Genomic DNA, 15,847 nt, shown 5'->3' on the forward strand with positions numbered 1-15,847 from the left:
GAGAGGGCGAGAGTATGGATGTATGGTAGTTCAATGAGCTATAAAAGACAAAATCTATTTCTGACTCATCCATAATGCGAAAAAGATATTCAGAAAATAAATAGATATTCATTAAAATGACGCAAAGAATGATAATGGGAGTGACAAGAAAATGAATAATGATAAGGGTGATGACTATACTAATGATAAGAATAATATGTTAATGATGAAGCAAGAACAAAAGGAATGTTAATGAGAAGTATTCATAGCGACAAATTTAGAAAAAGTACGAATGAGAATAGATATCTTCACAATACAAGATATGGATCTGGCCGATTTTCGATTATATCTTCGTCAAAAATATGCGTAATTCTGACGAAGATATGATCGAAACCGGTTAAATAGATCTCTTGCATTGTGAAGATATTCATTCTCATTTATACCTTTTCTAGAAATGACCCTGAGGATAGGCAAAAATATTACGTCTGACGACAATAATAACAATGATTTTATCAACTGAAGTCATAACAAGCAATTATCAATAGCACCAGGTGCGGTGATACGAAAATAACACAGCATAAAACATACTTGAAAAAAACTATATAAAATCGACGAGGAGTAATTCTTTTGAAAAAATCCGAGGTATGTTTTTTTTAATATCATTCTCAAATAACTCCTAATCGAACTTACTTGAACTCGACCTTCAATGCTTTTCTGATGATTTATAACTCTCGAATCTTAAAATCATAACTCTGCGCTCTTCATTTATAACTCTTAGAATTTTAACTCTACAAAATTACGTTTAAAATATGTGTTCGAGATACGTGCATGTGGTCATTCCTGTGAGGTTTATTTATACACTCTTACAGCCTGCTTATGTTAATTCCAGACGCGTAGTTATTAAAGATCTACTGAGCAGATGATTTAGTGGAACAATGTGTTAAAAATCGTCCATTTGTTTTAGACTGCTTATTCTGGGTTATTTGCAGGTGTTAAATGAGCAAAATATAATTATTGCGCTTAGAAGGACTTGCAATATTGCTTGTTTGTTATGTGCAATTCTTTTTTCTTCTTCTTCTTCTGATGATGATGATTATTATTATTACTATTACCATTACTTTCATCATTATTGTCATTATATTATTGATACCATCATTATTGTTTTATCATAATTTTTATCATCATTATCATTTTCAGTTATAATCATCATCATTAACATTATTACTATATCATCATCATCACCATCATCTACATCATCATCAACATGGAACGGTGTTTATTACGACAAATGTAGAAAAAAGGAAATTAATGAAAATGAAATACATTTCTGATTATGTAGCGGAGAAAATATGTAAATCTAAATATTTAACAAAGTACGGATTTGCAAAACATGAAGAGAATTGTGACTAAGGATAACAGTTGATGAATCAGTAAGTGAAAACGATGATTAAAACTAGGTGTCTTAATGATTATGATGATAATTACACTAATATATCGATAGCGATGATGATTAAAATGATGATATTTATGATGAGGATGATGAAAGTGTTAATGATAATAATTATAGTAATAATTATTATCAACAATAATGATGATAATAATAATAACAATGATGATGATGATGATGATGATGGTGATGATAATAATAATAATAATAACACCGATGATAATGAAAATGATATTAATAATGATAATGATGATAATAACAATAATAAAAACAGCAATTTGACACCAATATTACTCATACTACCAATAATGATAATAACCACGATAATAACAGATAAAAGGATGTAAGCATACTATGATCATCCTCTCCGGATACCGCAGCATCCGGTCGCCTTTATGCTGACATCAGCCCGCAGGTGAGACGAGATGACAAGGCTGTCGCACCGTAACAAAGCCTCTGTCACGTCATCCGCCATACGAGCCTAACAACCCCTTCTACGCGCGTCCGCAGGTGACTGAAGCCGGACGGGAAATGGGGGGGGGGGGTTTAAACCGAGCATCTTGTTGAGCAAATTGAGCAAAAGGAGCAAAGGGAGTAATCTGCACTAAGTGAACGCGTTTTTTTAGGCGGGAATGGCTCATTTTGCGCGGGGAATTTGGTTCACGGGGACAAGATGAGTAAAAAGGGGGGAAGTAATGGTTGGGTGAGTAATTTGGGTTAATTGATTGTTATTAAAGAAGGTAGGAGGGAAATTGCGTATTTAGATTTGTCTTGATTTTGAGCGTATACGTTGGGTGTGTGTGTGTGCGCTCGCGAGAGAGAGAGAGAGAGGGGGGGGGGAGAGTGTACACGTGTGTATGTATGCATGCGTACGTATATATACGTGTTCTTCAAAATGAATATAAAAAATATAAGGAAATGTCCAAACCATGCCAGGCACCATGACATATTCACCTCCACGATGGATTCGTTTTTGACGTTTTTGGTACGTAAGCGATGAGCAAAAAAAGAAAGAAGAAGAAGAAGAAGTAAAAAAGGAAAACGTTAACGATAATCATTAAACGTTGGCGGTGAAAAAAAACATTATCTATGGCATAAAACTTTCATAGCGATTAAGCGACGTCTGAAATCGCGAGAGAACATGTCTTGCGTGTTATGAATTTGCTGGAAACGTTGGTATCACGGAGAAACGTTTTCGGTGATAAACGTTTTCGTTTTTAAGGACACGGTCACGGTAAGATGAAATTTTCTTTGATAGAATATTCATCTCCCTTCCCTTCTCTATCTGTCTACTGTCTCTTTGTCTCTTTCTCTCTCTCTCTCTCTCTCTCTCTCTCTCTCTCTCTCTCTCCCTCTCTCTCTCTCTCTCTCTCTCTCTCTCTCTCTCTCTCTCTCTCTCTCTCTCTCTCTCTATATATATATATATATATATATATATATATATATATATATATATATATATATATATATGCATATATATATATATCGCTCTTTCAACCTCTTTCCTCTTCCCTCTTCCCCCCTCTCTCTTTTCTCTGTCTCTCTCTCTCTCTCTCTCTCTCTCTCTCTCTCTCTCTCTCTCTCTCTCTCTCTCTCTCTCTCTCTCTCTCTCTCTCTCTCTCTCTCTCTCTCTCTCTCTCCCTCTCCTCTCTCTCTCTCTCTCTCTCTCCCTCTCACTCACAAAGAAAAAGAAAAAGAAATAAAAAAATAGAAAAAAACGAAAAAAGATAGTTAGATAAATAGACAAACTAAGTCCACTAACATTCAAGGTTTGAATATAAGAATCAACAGTCTTTCTAATAACAAACAAACAAACAATCAGCCTAACACTCAGACCCCAATTACAAAAAAGAAAGATATATATATATATATATATATATATATATATATATATATATATATATATATATATATATATATATATATATATATATATATATGTATACATATATATATATATATATATATATATATATATATATATATATAGAGAGAGAGAGAGAGAGAGAGAGAGAGAGAGAGAGAGAGAGAGAGAGAAATAGATAGATAGACAGATAGATTGATAGATAGATAACTCCACAAACCCTCGGACTTCGATTACAAAAAAGTCAAAATTGGAAAGAAGACAAAGAAAAAAAGAGGAAAAATGACCCCTTCTCCCAAATGAAAATAAAAAGAAAAGGAAGGAAAAGGGTTGATAGATATATTGATAGACAAATAGCTCCACTAACATTCGAACTTCGATTACAAGAGCTGAAAGTAAAAGCAGAAGAAGCAGAAGAAAAAGAGGAAGGAGAAGAGGAGGAGGAAGAAGCAAAGGGCGAAGAGGAAGAAAAAGAAGCAAAAAAAAAATACAAAGAAGAAGAAGAAGAAAAAGAAGAATAAGAAGAAATTGAAGAAAAAAGAGAAAAAAAAAAGAAAAAGAAGAAGAAGATTAGAAAAGGTAAATAAAAATAAAAATAAAAAGAACAAAAAGGAAAATCAAAATAAAAAGAAGAAGAAGAAGAAGAAAAAAGGAAAATCAAAATAAAAAGGAGAAAACTCCCCGCCGAAGCGATGCCGAGGCCCTGAAACGAAGAGGCATCGCGCCGGAAGTCAGCGGTTTCCGGCGGGGATTCAGTCGGTCCGCCGCCCCGTCGGTCGGTCGGGAAGGGGTTTGTGTGTGAGGGGGTGGGCGGGGTGGGGGTGGAGGTTGTGTTTGTGTGTGGGGGTGGAGGTTGTGTTTGTGTGTGGGGGTGGGGGTGGAGGTTGTGTTTGTGTGTGGGGGTGGGGGTGGAGGTTGTGTTTGTATGTGGGGGTGGGGGTGGAGGTTGTGTTTGTGTGTGGGGGTGGGGGTGGAGGTTGTGTTTGTGTGTGGGTGTGGAGGTTGTGTTTGTGTGTGGGGGTGGGGGTGGAGGTTGTGTTTGTGTGTGGGGGTGGAGGTTGTGTTTGTGTGTGGGGGTGGAGGTTGTGTTTGTGTGAGGGGGTGGAGGTTGTGTTTGTGTGTGGGGTGGGGGTGGAGGTTGTGTTTGTGTGTGGGGGTGGGGGTGGAGGTTGTGTTTGTGTGTGGGGGTGGGGGTGGAGGTTGTGTTTGTGTGTGGGGGTGGGGGTGGAGGTTGTGTTTGTGTGTGGGGGGGTGGAGGTTGTGTTTGTGTGTGGGGGTGGGGGTGGAGGTTGTGTTTGTGTGTGGGGGGTAGGGGTGGAGGTTGTGTTTGTGTGGGGGGTGGGGGTGGAGGTTGTGTTTGTGTGTGGGGGTGGGGGTGGAGGTTGTGTTTGTGTGGGGGGGTGGGGGTGGAGGTTGTGTTTGTGTGTGGGGGGTGGAGGTTGTGTTTGTGTGTGGGGGTGGGGGTGGAGGTTGTGTTTGTGTGTGAGGGGTGGGGGTGGAGGTTGTGTTTGTGTGTGGGGGTGGGGGTGGAGGTTGTGTTTGTGTGTGGGGGGTGGGGGTGGAGGTTGTGTTTGTGTGTGGGGGTGGGGGTGGAGGTTGTGTTTGTGTGTGGGGGTTGGGGTGGAGGTTGTGTTTGTGTGTGGGGGTGGAGGTTGTGTTTGTGTGTGGGGGTGGGGGTGGAGGTTTTGTTTGTGTGGGGGGGTGGGGGTGGAGGTTGTGTTTGTGTGTGGGGGGTGGAGGTTGTGTTTGTGTGTGGGGGTGGGGGTGGAGGTTGTGTTTGTGTGTGGGGGTGGGGGTGGAGGTTGTGTTTGTGTGTGGGGGTGGGGGTGGAGGTTGTGTTTGTGTGTGGGGGTGGGGGTGGAGGTTGTGTTTGTGTGGGGGGTGGGGGTGGAGGTTGTGTTTGTGTGTGGGGGATGAGGTGGAGGTTGTGTTTGTGTGTGGGGGGTGGGGGTGGAGGTTGTGTTTGTCTGGGGGGTGGAGGTTGTGTTTGTGTGTGGGGGTGGGGGTGGAGGTTGTGTTTGTGTGTGGGGGTGGAGGTTGTGTTTGTGTGGGTGGGGGTGGGGTGGAGGTTGTGTTTGTGTGTGGGGGGGTGGGGGTGGAGGTTGTGTTTGTGTGTGGGGGTGGAGGTTGTGTTTGTGTGTGGGGGTGGGGGGTGGAGGTTGTGTTTGTGTGGGAGGGGTGGGGGTGGAGGTTGTGTTTGTGTGTGGGGGGTGGGGGTGGAGGTTGTGCTTGTGTGTGGGGGGTGGAGGTTGTGTTTGTGTGGGGGGTGGGGGTGGAGGTTGTGTTTGTGTGTGGGGGTGGGGGTGGAGGTTGTGTTTGTGTGGGGGGGTGGGGGTGGAGGTTGTGTTTGTGTGGGGGGGTGGGGGTGGAGGTTGTGTTTGTGTGTGGGGGTGGGGGTGGAGGTTGTTTGTGTGGGGGGGTGGGGGTGGAGGTTGTGTTTGTGTGTGGGGGGTGGGGGTGGAGGTTGTGTTTGTTTGTGGGGGGTGGGGGTGGAGGTTGTGTTGTGTGGGGGGGTGGGGGTGGAGGTTGTTTTTGTGTGTGGGGGGTGGGGGTGGAGGTTGTGTTTGTGTGTGGGGGGTGGGGGTGGAGGTTGTGTTTGTGTGTGGGGGGTGGGGTGGAGGTTGTGTTTGTGTGGGGGTGTGGGGGTGGAGGTTGTGTTTGTGTGGGGTGGGTGGGGGTGGAGGTTGTGTTTGTGTGTGGGGGGTGGGGGTGGAGGTTGTGTTTGTGTGTGGGGGTGGGGGTGGAGGTTGTGTTTGTGTGTGGGGGGTGGGGGTGGAGGTTGTGTTTGTGTGTGGGGGGGTGGGGGTGGAGGTTGTGTTTGTGTGTGGGGGGTGGGGGTGGAGGTTGTGTTTGTGTGGGGGGGTGGAGGGTGTTTGTGGGGGGGTGGGGGTGGAGGTTGTGTTTGTGGGGGTGGGGGTGGAGGGTGCTTGTGTTGTGGGGGGTGGGGTGGAGGTTGTGCTTGTGTGCTGGGGGGTGGGGTGGAGGTTGTGTTTGTGTGTGGGGGGGGGTGGAGGTTGTGTTTGTGTGGGGGGGGGTGGGGGTGGAGGTTGTGTTTGTGTGTGGGGGGTGGAGGTTGTGTTTGTGTGTGGGGGGGGGGGTGGAGGTTGTGTTTGTGTGTGGGGGGTGGAGGTTGTGTTTGTGTGTGGGGGTGGGGGTGGAGGTTGTGTTTGTGTGTGGGGGGGGTGGGGGTGGAGATTGTGTTTGTGTGTGGGGGGGTAGGGATGGAGGTTGTGTTTGTGTGGGGGGGTGGGGGTGGAGGTTGTGTTTGTGTGTGGGGGGGGGGGGGTGGAGGTTGTGTTTGTGTGTGGGGGGTGGGGGTGGAGGTTGTGTTTGGATGTGGGGGGGTGGGGGTGGAGGTTGTGTTTGTGTGTGGGGGGTGGGGGTGGAGGTTGTGTTTGTGTGTGGGGGGTGGGGGTGGAGGTTGTGTTTGTGTGTGGGGGGTGGGGTGGAGGTTGTGTTTGTGTGGGGAGGGTGGGGGTGGAGGTTGTGTTTGTGTGTGGGGGGTGGGGGTGGAGGTTGTGTTTGTGTGTGGGGGTGGGGTGGAGGTTGTGTTTGTGTGTGGGGGTGGAGGTTGTGTTTGTGTGTGGGGGGTGGGGGTGGAGGTTGTGTTTGTGTGTGGGGGGTGGGTGGAGGTTGTGTTTGTGTGTGGGGGGTTGGGGTGGAGGTTGTGTTTGTGTGTGGGGGTGGGGTGGAGGTTGTGTTTGTGTGTGGGGGTTGGGGTGGAGGTTGTGTTTGTGTGTGGGGTGGTGGAGGTTGTGTTTGTGTGGGGGTAGGGGTGGAGGTGTGTTTGTGTGTGGGGGTGTGGGGGTGGGTGTTTGTGTGTGGGGGTGGGGGTGGAGGTTGTGTTTGTGTGGGGGGGTGGGGGTGGAGAGTGTTTGTTTGGAGGGTGGAGGTTGTGTTTGTGTGTGGGGGTGGGGGTGGAGGTTTGTGTTTGTGTGTGGGGGTGGAGGTTGTGTTTGTGTGTGGGGGTGGGTGTGGAGGTTGTGTTTGTGTGTGGGGGTGGAGGTTGTGTTTGTGTGTGGGGGGTGGGGGTGGAGGTTGTGTTTGTGTGTGGGGGTGGGGGTGGAGGTTGTGTTTGTGTGTGGGGGTGGGGGTGGAGGTTGTGTTTGTGTGTGGAGGGGGGGGTGTACGAAGGGCTATTCGTGAGTGTGAGTAGGTTTGTGGGTGTGTAGGTGATTTTATATTTATCATTATCATTAGTGTAATTATTATCATTATTGCTATTATCATATTTGTTTTTCATTGTTATTATTAGTATAATGATAATATTAATAATAATAGAAATTCTTATCTTTTTATTGCAGTTACTATTATTATTGTCATAATTACTGTTATCATTGTTACTATAAATATTGTTATCATTATCATTATCACTGTTATCTCTATTCTTATAAATAATGTGATTACTATCATTATCAATACCATTATTATTATTGTTATCATCATCATTATAATCGTATTTTTTTCAACAACAAAAACTCTTTTGCCGTTAATCTCAGTTTTTTTCTTACACACTTAATCATCAACAATAATTAATAATCAACTCAAAGTCACCTGATACCATCACAAGAGAAAATCTAATCCTCTTTTCTCAAAATAAACATAAGCAAAGAACATTTTACTTTTTCTTTGTTTTGTGATTCTCTGGGATTTTTTTTGGGGGGGAGGGGAATATTTTATATTGTCATTTTTTGCTGTGATTTTGTTATCATTATTGTTGTTATTGTTATTTTCATCATCAGTTATTATCATTATTGTTATCATTATTATTGTTTTTGTTATTATTGTCATTATTATTATCATCATCAGTTATCATCAGTTATTGTCGTCATCATTATTATCATTATCGTCATTCTTATGATCATTATTATAATTATTATCGTTATTATTACCACTATTTCTATCCTAATTCTTATCATCAGCATCATAATTACAAATATTATCATCCTTGCTATTATCATTATCAATAGCATTGTTACTATCATTATCATCATCATCATTATCATAATCTCGATGATTGCCATTAGTTCTATTACTGGTGATGCTGTTGTTACACTGGCGGCGACCAAATATTCCACGCTATTCTTTCAAAATATTGACTTGCGAGATAATATGATAACAAGCAAAACAATATACTGTCAATATCATATCTGTTTGAGCACTAACCTCTTCCGAGAATAGAAGATGTCGTAAACAACATAAGCACAACCTTTGAAATACTCGCCTACAATTTTTCATATATATGTAACACAATTTTAACCACATGAAAAACATAGAATCCAATTCCACAAAGGCGGATCTCGGTCATCCCACAGCCGATCGAGAAGACACAACTGCATAGACGGAAGAACCTAAAATTCCACGCAGTTCTGGTTGTATCACAAGATATTGACACGTGATATATGATAACAAACAATGCAATATCATATTTATTTGGCCGGCAACCTCCTCCGAGAACAAACAGAAAATGTAAACAGTATAAGTACTGCCTTTGAAACGAGATAAAAATACGATGAAGGGGATTGAATCTCACTGTATTATATTCAATAACCTTAAAATAATGACGAATTTTGATAACGTAACAGCTGCGGAGAAATATCATAACGACCATTCTGAAAATCTGATAAACGCACGTTAGTTTCCAAAACGAAACGACGACGAACGAAATGATTATCGTTTTGGCGCGAGAATGGCCGACGAAAACAAGAGACAATCGCCGCGCTTCCTAATGTTTATTGAGAGCAGAATGGCGTATAATTTCTATATTGCTCTCGATGCTTTTATGGGAGTAATTTCGGACTGAGCGGAGGTCGAGCGGTCAGCCATGCGTGCGCTCGACGTCAGTTGAGCTCTGCAGAAGCGGGCTTGACAGTATCGTTAGAACGGTCTTGACAACCTTAGTAGAGCGAACTTGGCAACCCGGTTTTGACAATCCTTGTAGAGCGGTCTTGACATCTTTAGAGCAGATCTGACAACCTTGTTAGAGCGGCCGATAAAACTTTGTTAGAGCGGCCAAGAACCTTGTTAAAGCGGCCGAGAAAACCCTGTTAGAGCGGCCGAGAACCTTGTCAAAGAGGCCGAGAAAACCTTGTTAGAGCGGCCGATAAAACCTTGTTCGAGTGGCTGAGAGAACCTTGTTAGTGCGGCCATGAGAATCTTGCTCGAGAGGCCGAGGAAACCTTATTAGAGCGGCCGAGCGAACCTTGTTAAAGCGGCCAAGAAAACCTTGTTAGAGCTGCCGAGAAATCCTTGTTAGAGCAGCAGAGAAAACCTTGTTAGAGCGACCGAAAGAACCTTGTTAGAACGGCCGAGAGAACCTTGTTAGAGCGGCCAAGAGAACCATGTTAGAGAGGCCGAAAACCTTGTTAGAGCAGCCGAGAACTTTGTTAAAGCGGACGAGAAAATCTTGTTAGAGAGACCGAGAGAACCTTGTTAGAGCGGCCGATAAAACCTTGTTAGAGCGGCCGAAAACTTTGTTCGAGCGGTCGATAAAACCTTGTTAGAGCGACCGAGAGGACTTTGTTATAGCGACCGAGAGAACCTTGTTAGTGCGGCCATGAGAACCTTTTTCGAGAGACCGTCAGAAGCGGCCGTCAGAATCTTGTTAGAGCGGCCGATAAAACCTTGTTAGAGCGGTCGATAAAACCTTGTTAGAGCGACCGAGAGGACTTTGTTATAGCGACCGAGAGAACCTTGTTAGTGCGGCCATGAGAACCTTTTTCGAGAGACCGAGAGAACCTTGTTAAAGCGGCCAAGTAAACCTTATTAGAGCGGCCGAGAGAACCTTGTTAGAGCGACCGATAGAACTTTGTTATAGCGGCCGAAAGAACCTTATTAGAGCGGCCGAGAGAACCTTGTTAAAGCGGCCGAGAAAATCTTGTTATAGCGGCCGAGAGAACCTTGTTATAGCGGCCGAGAGAACCTTGTTAGAGCGGCCGAGAAAACCTTATTAGAGCGGCCGATAGAACCTTATTAGAGCGGCCGAGAGAACCTTGTTAAAGCGGCCGAGAAAATCTTGTTATAGCGGCCGAGAGAACCTTGTTATAGCGGCCGAGAGAACCTTGTTAGAGCGGCCGAGAAAACCTTGTTAGAGCGACCGAGAGAACCTTATTAGAGCGACCGAGAGAACCTTGTTAGAGCGGCCGAGAGAACCTTGTTAGAGCAGCCGAGAAAACCTTATTAGAGCGGCCGAGAAAACCTTATTAGAGCGACCGAGAAAACCTTGTTAGAGCGGCCGAGAGAACCTTCTTAGAGCGGCCGAGAGAACCTTGTTAGAGCGGCCGAGAGAACCTTATTAGAGCGGCCAAGAGAACCATGTTAGAGAGGCCGAAAACCTTGTTAGAGCGGCCAAGAGAACCTTGTTAGAGCAGCCGAGAACTTTGTTAAAGCGGACGAGAAAACCTTGTTAGAGAGACCGAGAGAACCTTGTTAGAGCGGCCGAGAGAACCTTGTTAGAGCGGCCAAAGGGACCTTATTTGAGCGGCCGAGAGAACCTTGTTAGAGCGGCCGAGAGAACCTTGTTAGAGCGGCCGAGAGAGCCTCGTTAGAGCGGCCGAGAGAACCTCGTTATAGCGGCCGAGAGAAGGTCGTTATAGCGGACGAGAGAACCTTGTTAGAGTGGCCGATAGAACCTTGTTAGAGCGGCCGAGAAAACCTTGTTAGAGCGGCCGAGAAAACCTTGTTATAGCGGCCGAGAAAACCTTATTAGAGCGGCCGAGAAAACCTTATTAGAGCGGCCGAGAAAACCTTGTTAGAGCGGCCGAGAGAACCTTGTTAGAGCAGCCGAGAAAACCTTGTTAGAGCGGCCGAGAAAACCTTGTTAGAGCGGCCGAGAGAACCTTATTAGAGCGGCTGAGAGAACCTTGTTAGAGCGGCCGAGAGAACCTTGTTAGAGCGGCCAATAGAACCTTCTTAGAGCGACCGAGAGAACCTTCTTAGAGCGGCCGAGAGAACCTTATTAGAGCGGCCGAGAGAACCTTGTTAGAGCGGCCGATAAAACCTTGTTCGAGCGGCCGAGAGAACCTTGTTAGAGCGGCCGAGAAAACCTTATTAGAGCGGCAGAGAGAATCTTGTTAGAGCGGCCAAGAGAACCTTATTGGAGCGGCCGATAGAACCTTCTTAGAGCGGCCGAGAGAACCTTCTTAGAGCGGCCGAGAAAACCTTATTAGAGCGGCCGAGAGAATCTTGTTAGAGCGGCCGAGAGAACCTTGTTAGAGCGGCCGAGAGAATCTTGTTAGAGCAGCCATGAGAACCTTGTTAGAGCGGCCGAGAGAACCTTGTTAGAGCGGCCGAGAAAACCTTGTTAGAGCGGCCGAGAGAATCTTGTTAGAGCGGCCGAGAGAACCTTGTTAGAGCGGCCGAGAGAATCTTGTTAGAGCAGCCATGAGAACCTTGTTAGAGCGGCCGAGAGAACCTTCTTAGAGCGGCCGAGAAAACCTTATTAGAGCGGCCGAGAGAATCTTGTTAGAGCGGCCGAGAGAACCTTCTTAGAGCGGCAGAGAAAACCTTATTAGAGCGGCCGAGAGAACCTTGTTAGAGCGGCCGAGAGAATCTTGTTAGAGCAGCCATGAGAACCTTGTTAGAGCGGCCGAGAACCTTCTTAGAGCGGCCGAGAAAACCTTATTAGAGCGGCCGAGAGAACCTTGTTAGAGCGGCCGAGAGAATCTTGTTAGAGCAGCCATGAGAACCTTGTTAGAGCGGCCGAGAGAACCTTCTTAGAGCGGCCGAGAAAACCTTATTAGAGCGGCCGAGAGAATCTTGTTAGAGCGGCCGAGAGAACCTTGTTAGAGCGGCCGAGAGAATCTTGTTAGAGCAGCCATGAGAACCTTGTTAGAGCGGCCGAGAGAACCTTCTTAGAGCGGCCGAGAAAACCTTATTAGAGCGGCCGAGAGAATCTTGTTAGAGCGGCCGAGAGAACCTTATTGGAGCGGCCGAGAGAATCTTGTTAGAGCAGCCATGAGAACCTTGTTCGAGCGGCCGAGAGAACCTTGTTAGAGCGGCCATAAGAACCTTGTGAGAGCAGCCGAGAGAATCTCTCTCTCCCTCCCTCCCTCCCATCCTCTCTCTCTCTCCGCCTCTCACTCTCCCTCCCTCCCCTCCTCTCTCTCTCTCTCTCTTCCTCCCTCCCTCCCTCCCTCCCTCTTTCTCTCTATCTCTCTCTCTTTCTGTCTCTCCCCCCCCTCTCTCTCTCTGTCTCTCTCTCTCTCTGCCCCCCCCCCCCCTCTCCCTCTCTCTCTTGCTCGCTCTTCCTGAACAAGCAGAAATGAACTAACACAGGCATAGAGCATAATTCCAGCAATATAATACTGCATCGGAAAATGTATTCGAAAGTAAACATTGAGAATCAGCATGAATATATAATACCCGATTTTTTTTTATAATCATTTGGGTTATTCGGCTATATAATACCTGATATCTATATAATACCAGATTTTTAGGATCATTCTTTGGATTATTCGGGAAATCGGGACAAACTTTCGAAATCTAGAGTTATGGCAATCTGCGCGTAATTCGGGGAATATTAGACGCAGAATTCATAGGATGTGTTAGAGCGGCCAAAGGGACCTTATTTGAGCGGCCGAGAGAACCTTGTTAGAGCGGCCGAGAACCTTGTTAGAGCGGCCGAGAGAACCTTGTTAGAGCGGCCAAAGGGACCTTATTTGAGCGGCCGAGAGAACCTTGTTAGAGCGGCCGAGAACCTTGTTAGAGCGGCCGAGAGAACCTTGTTAGAGCGGCCGAGAGAACCTTGTTAGAGCGGCCAAAGGGACCTTATTTGAGCGGCCGAGAGAACCTTGTTAGAGCGGCCGAGAACCTTGTTAGAGCGGCCGAGAGAACCTTGTTAGAGCGGCCAAAGGGACCTTATTTGAGCGGCCGAGAGAACCTTGTTAGAGCGGCCAAGAACCTTGTTAGAGCGGCCGAGAGAACCTTGTTAGAGCGGCCGAGAGAACCTTGTTAGAGCGGCCAAAGGGACCTTATTTGAGCGGCCGAGAGAACCTTGTTAGAGCGGCCGAGAACCTTGTTAGAGCGGCCGAGAGAACCTTGTTAGAGCGGCCGAGAGAACCTTGTTAGAGCGGCCGAGAACCTTGTTAGAGCGGCCGAGAGAACCTTGTTAGAGCGGCCGAGAGAACCTTGTTAGAGCGGCCAAAAGGACCTTATTTGAGCGGCCGAGAGAACCTTGTTAGAGCGGCCGAGAACCTTGTTAGAGCGGCCGAGAGAACCTTGTTAGAGCGGCCGAGAGAACCTTGTTAGAGCGGCCGAGAGAACCTTGTTAGAGCGGCCGAGAGAACCTTGTTAGAGCGGCCGAGAACCTTGTTAGAGCGGCCGAGAGAACCTTGTTAGAGCGGCCGAGAGAACCTTGTTAGAGCGGCCGAGAGAACCTTGTTAGAGCGGCCGAGAACCTTGTTAGAGCGGCCGAGAGAACCTTGTTAGAGCGGCCGAGAGAACCTTGTTAGAGCGGCCGAGAACCTTGTTAGAGCGGCCGAGAGAACCTTGTTAGAGCGGCCGAGAGAACCTTGTTAGAGCAGCCAAAGGAACCTTATTTGAGCGGCCGAGAGAACCTTGTTAGAGCGGCCGAGAACCTTGTTAGAGCGGCCGAGAGAACCTTGTTAGAGCGGCCGAGAGAACCTTGTTAGAGCGGCCGAGAACCTTGTTAGAGCGGCCGATAAAACCTTGTTAGAGCGGCCGAGAGAACCTTGTTAGAGCGGCCAAAGGGACCTTATTTGAGCGGCCGAGAGAACCTTGTTAGAGCGGCCGAGAACCTTGTTAGAGCGGCCGAGAGAACCTTGTTAGAGCGGCCGAGAGAACCTTGTTAGAGCGGCCGAGAGAACCTTGTTAGAGCGGCCGAGAACCTTGTTAGAGCGGCCGAGAGAACCTTGTTAGAGCGGCCGAGAGAACCTTGTTAGAGCGGCCGAGAACCTTGTTAGAGCGGCCGAGAGAACCTTGTTAGAGCGGCCGAGAGAACCTTGTTAGAGCGGCCAAAGGGACCTTATTTGAGCGGCCGAGAGAACCTTGTTAGAGCGGCCGAGAACCTTGTTAGAGCGGCCGAGAGAACCTTGTTAGAGCGGCCAAAGGGACCTTATTTGAGCGGCCGAGAGAACCTTGTTAGAGCGGCCGAGAACCTTGTTAGAGCGGCCGAGAGAACCTTGTTAGAGCGGCCGAGAGAACCTTGTTAGAGCGGCCGAGAACCTTGTTAGAGCGGCCGAGAGAACCTTGTTAGAGCGGCCGAGAGAACCTTGTTAGAGCGGCCAAAGGGACCTTATTTGAGCGGCCGAGAGAACCTTGTTAGAGCGGCCGAGAACCTTGTTAGAGCGTCCGAGAGAACCTTGTTAGAGCGGCCGAGAGAACCTTGTTAGAGCGGCCGAGAGAACCTTGTTAGAGCGGCCGAGAGAACCTTGTTAGAGCGGCCAAAGGGACCTTATTTGAGCGGCCGAGAGAACCTTGTTAGAGTGGCCGAGAACCTTGTTAGAGCGGCCGAGAGAACCTTGTTAGAGCGGCCGAGAGAACCTTGTTAGAGCGGCCGAGAACCTTGTTAGAGCGGCCGAGAGAACCTTGTTAGAGCGGCCGAGAGAACCTTGTTAGAGCGGCCAAAGGGACCTTATTTGAGCGGCCGAGAGAACCTTGTTAGAGCGGCCGAGAACCTTGTTAGAGCGGCCGAGAGAACCTTGTTAGAGCGGCCGAGAGAACCTTGTTAGAGCGGCCGAGAGAACCTTGTTAGAGCGGCCGAGAACCTTGTTAGAGCGGCCGAGAGAACCTTGTTAGAGCGGCCGAGAGAACCTTGTTAGAGCGGCCGAGAGAACCTTGTTAGAGCGGCCGAGAACCTTGTTAGAGCGGCCGAGAGAACCTTGTTAGAGCGGCCGAGAGAACCTTGTTAGAGCGGCCAAAGGGACCTTATTTGAGCGGCCGAGAGAACCTTGTTAGAGCGGCCGAGAGAACCTTGTTAGAGCGGCCGAGAACCTTGTTAGAGCGGCCGAGAGAACCTTGTTAGAGCGGCCGAGAACCTTGTTAGAGCGGCCGAGAGAACCTTGTTAGAGCGGCCGAGAGAACCTTGTTAGAGCGGCCAAAGGGACCTTATTTGAGCGGCCGAGAGAACCTTGTTAGAGCGGCCGAGAACCTTGTTAGAGCGGCCGAGAGAACCTTGTTAGAGCGGCCGAGAGAACCTTGTTAGAGCGGCCGAGAGAACCTTGTTAGAGCGGCCGAGAGAACCTTGTTAGAGCGGCCGAGAGAACCTTGTTAGAGCGGCCGAGAGAACCTTGTTAGAGCGGCCGAGAACCTTGTTAGAGCGGCCGAGAGAACCTTGTTAGAGCGGCCGAGAACCTTGTTAGAGCGGCCGAGAGAACCTTGTTAGAGCGGCCGAGAGAACCTTGTTAAAGCGGCCGAGAGAACCTTGTTAGAGCGGCCGAGAGAACCTTGTTAGAGCGGCCAAAGGGACCTTATTTGAGCGGCCGAGAGAACCTTGTTAGAGCGGCCGAGAACCTTGTTAGAGCGGCCGAGAGAACCTTCTTAGAGCGGCCGAGAGAACCTTCTTAGAGCGGCCGAGAGAACCTTTTTAGAGCGGCCGA

The sequence above is a fragment of the Penaeus vannamei genome, chromosome 43 (genome assembly GCF_042767895.1).
Source record: "Penaeus vannamei isolate JL-2024 chromosome 43, ASM4276789v1, whole genome shotgun sequence".
Lineage (NCBI taxonomy): Eukaryota > Metazoa > Arthropoda > Malacostraca > Decapoda > Penaeidae > Penaeus > Penaeus vannamei.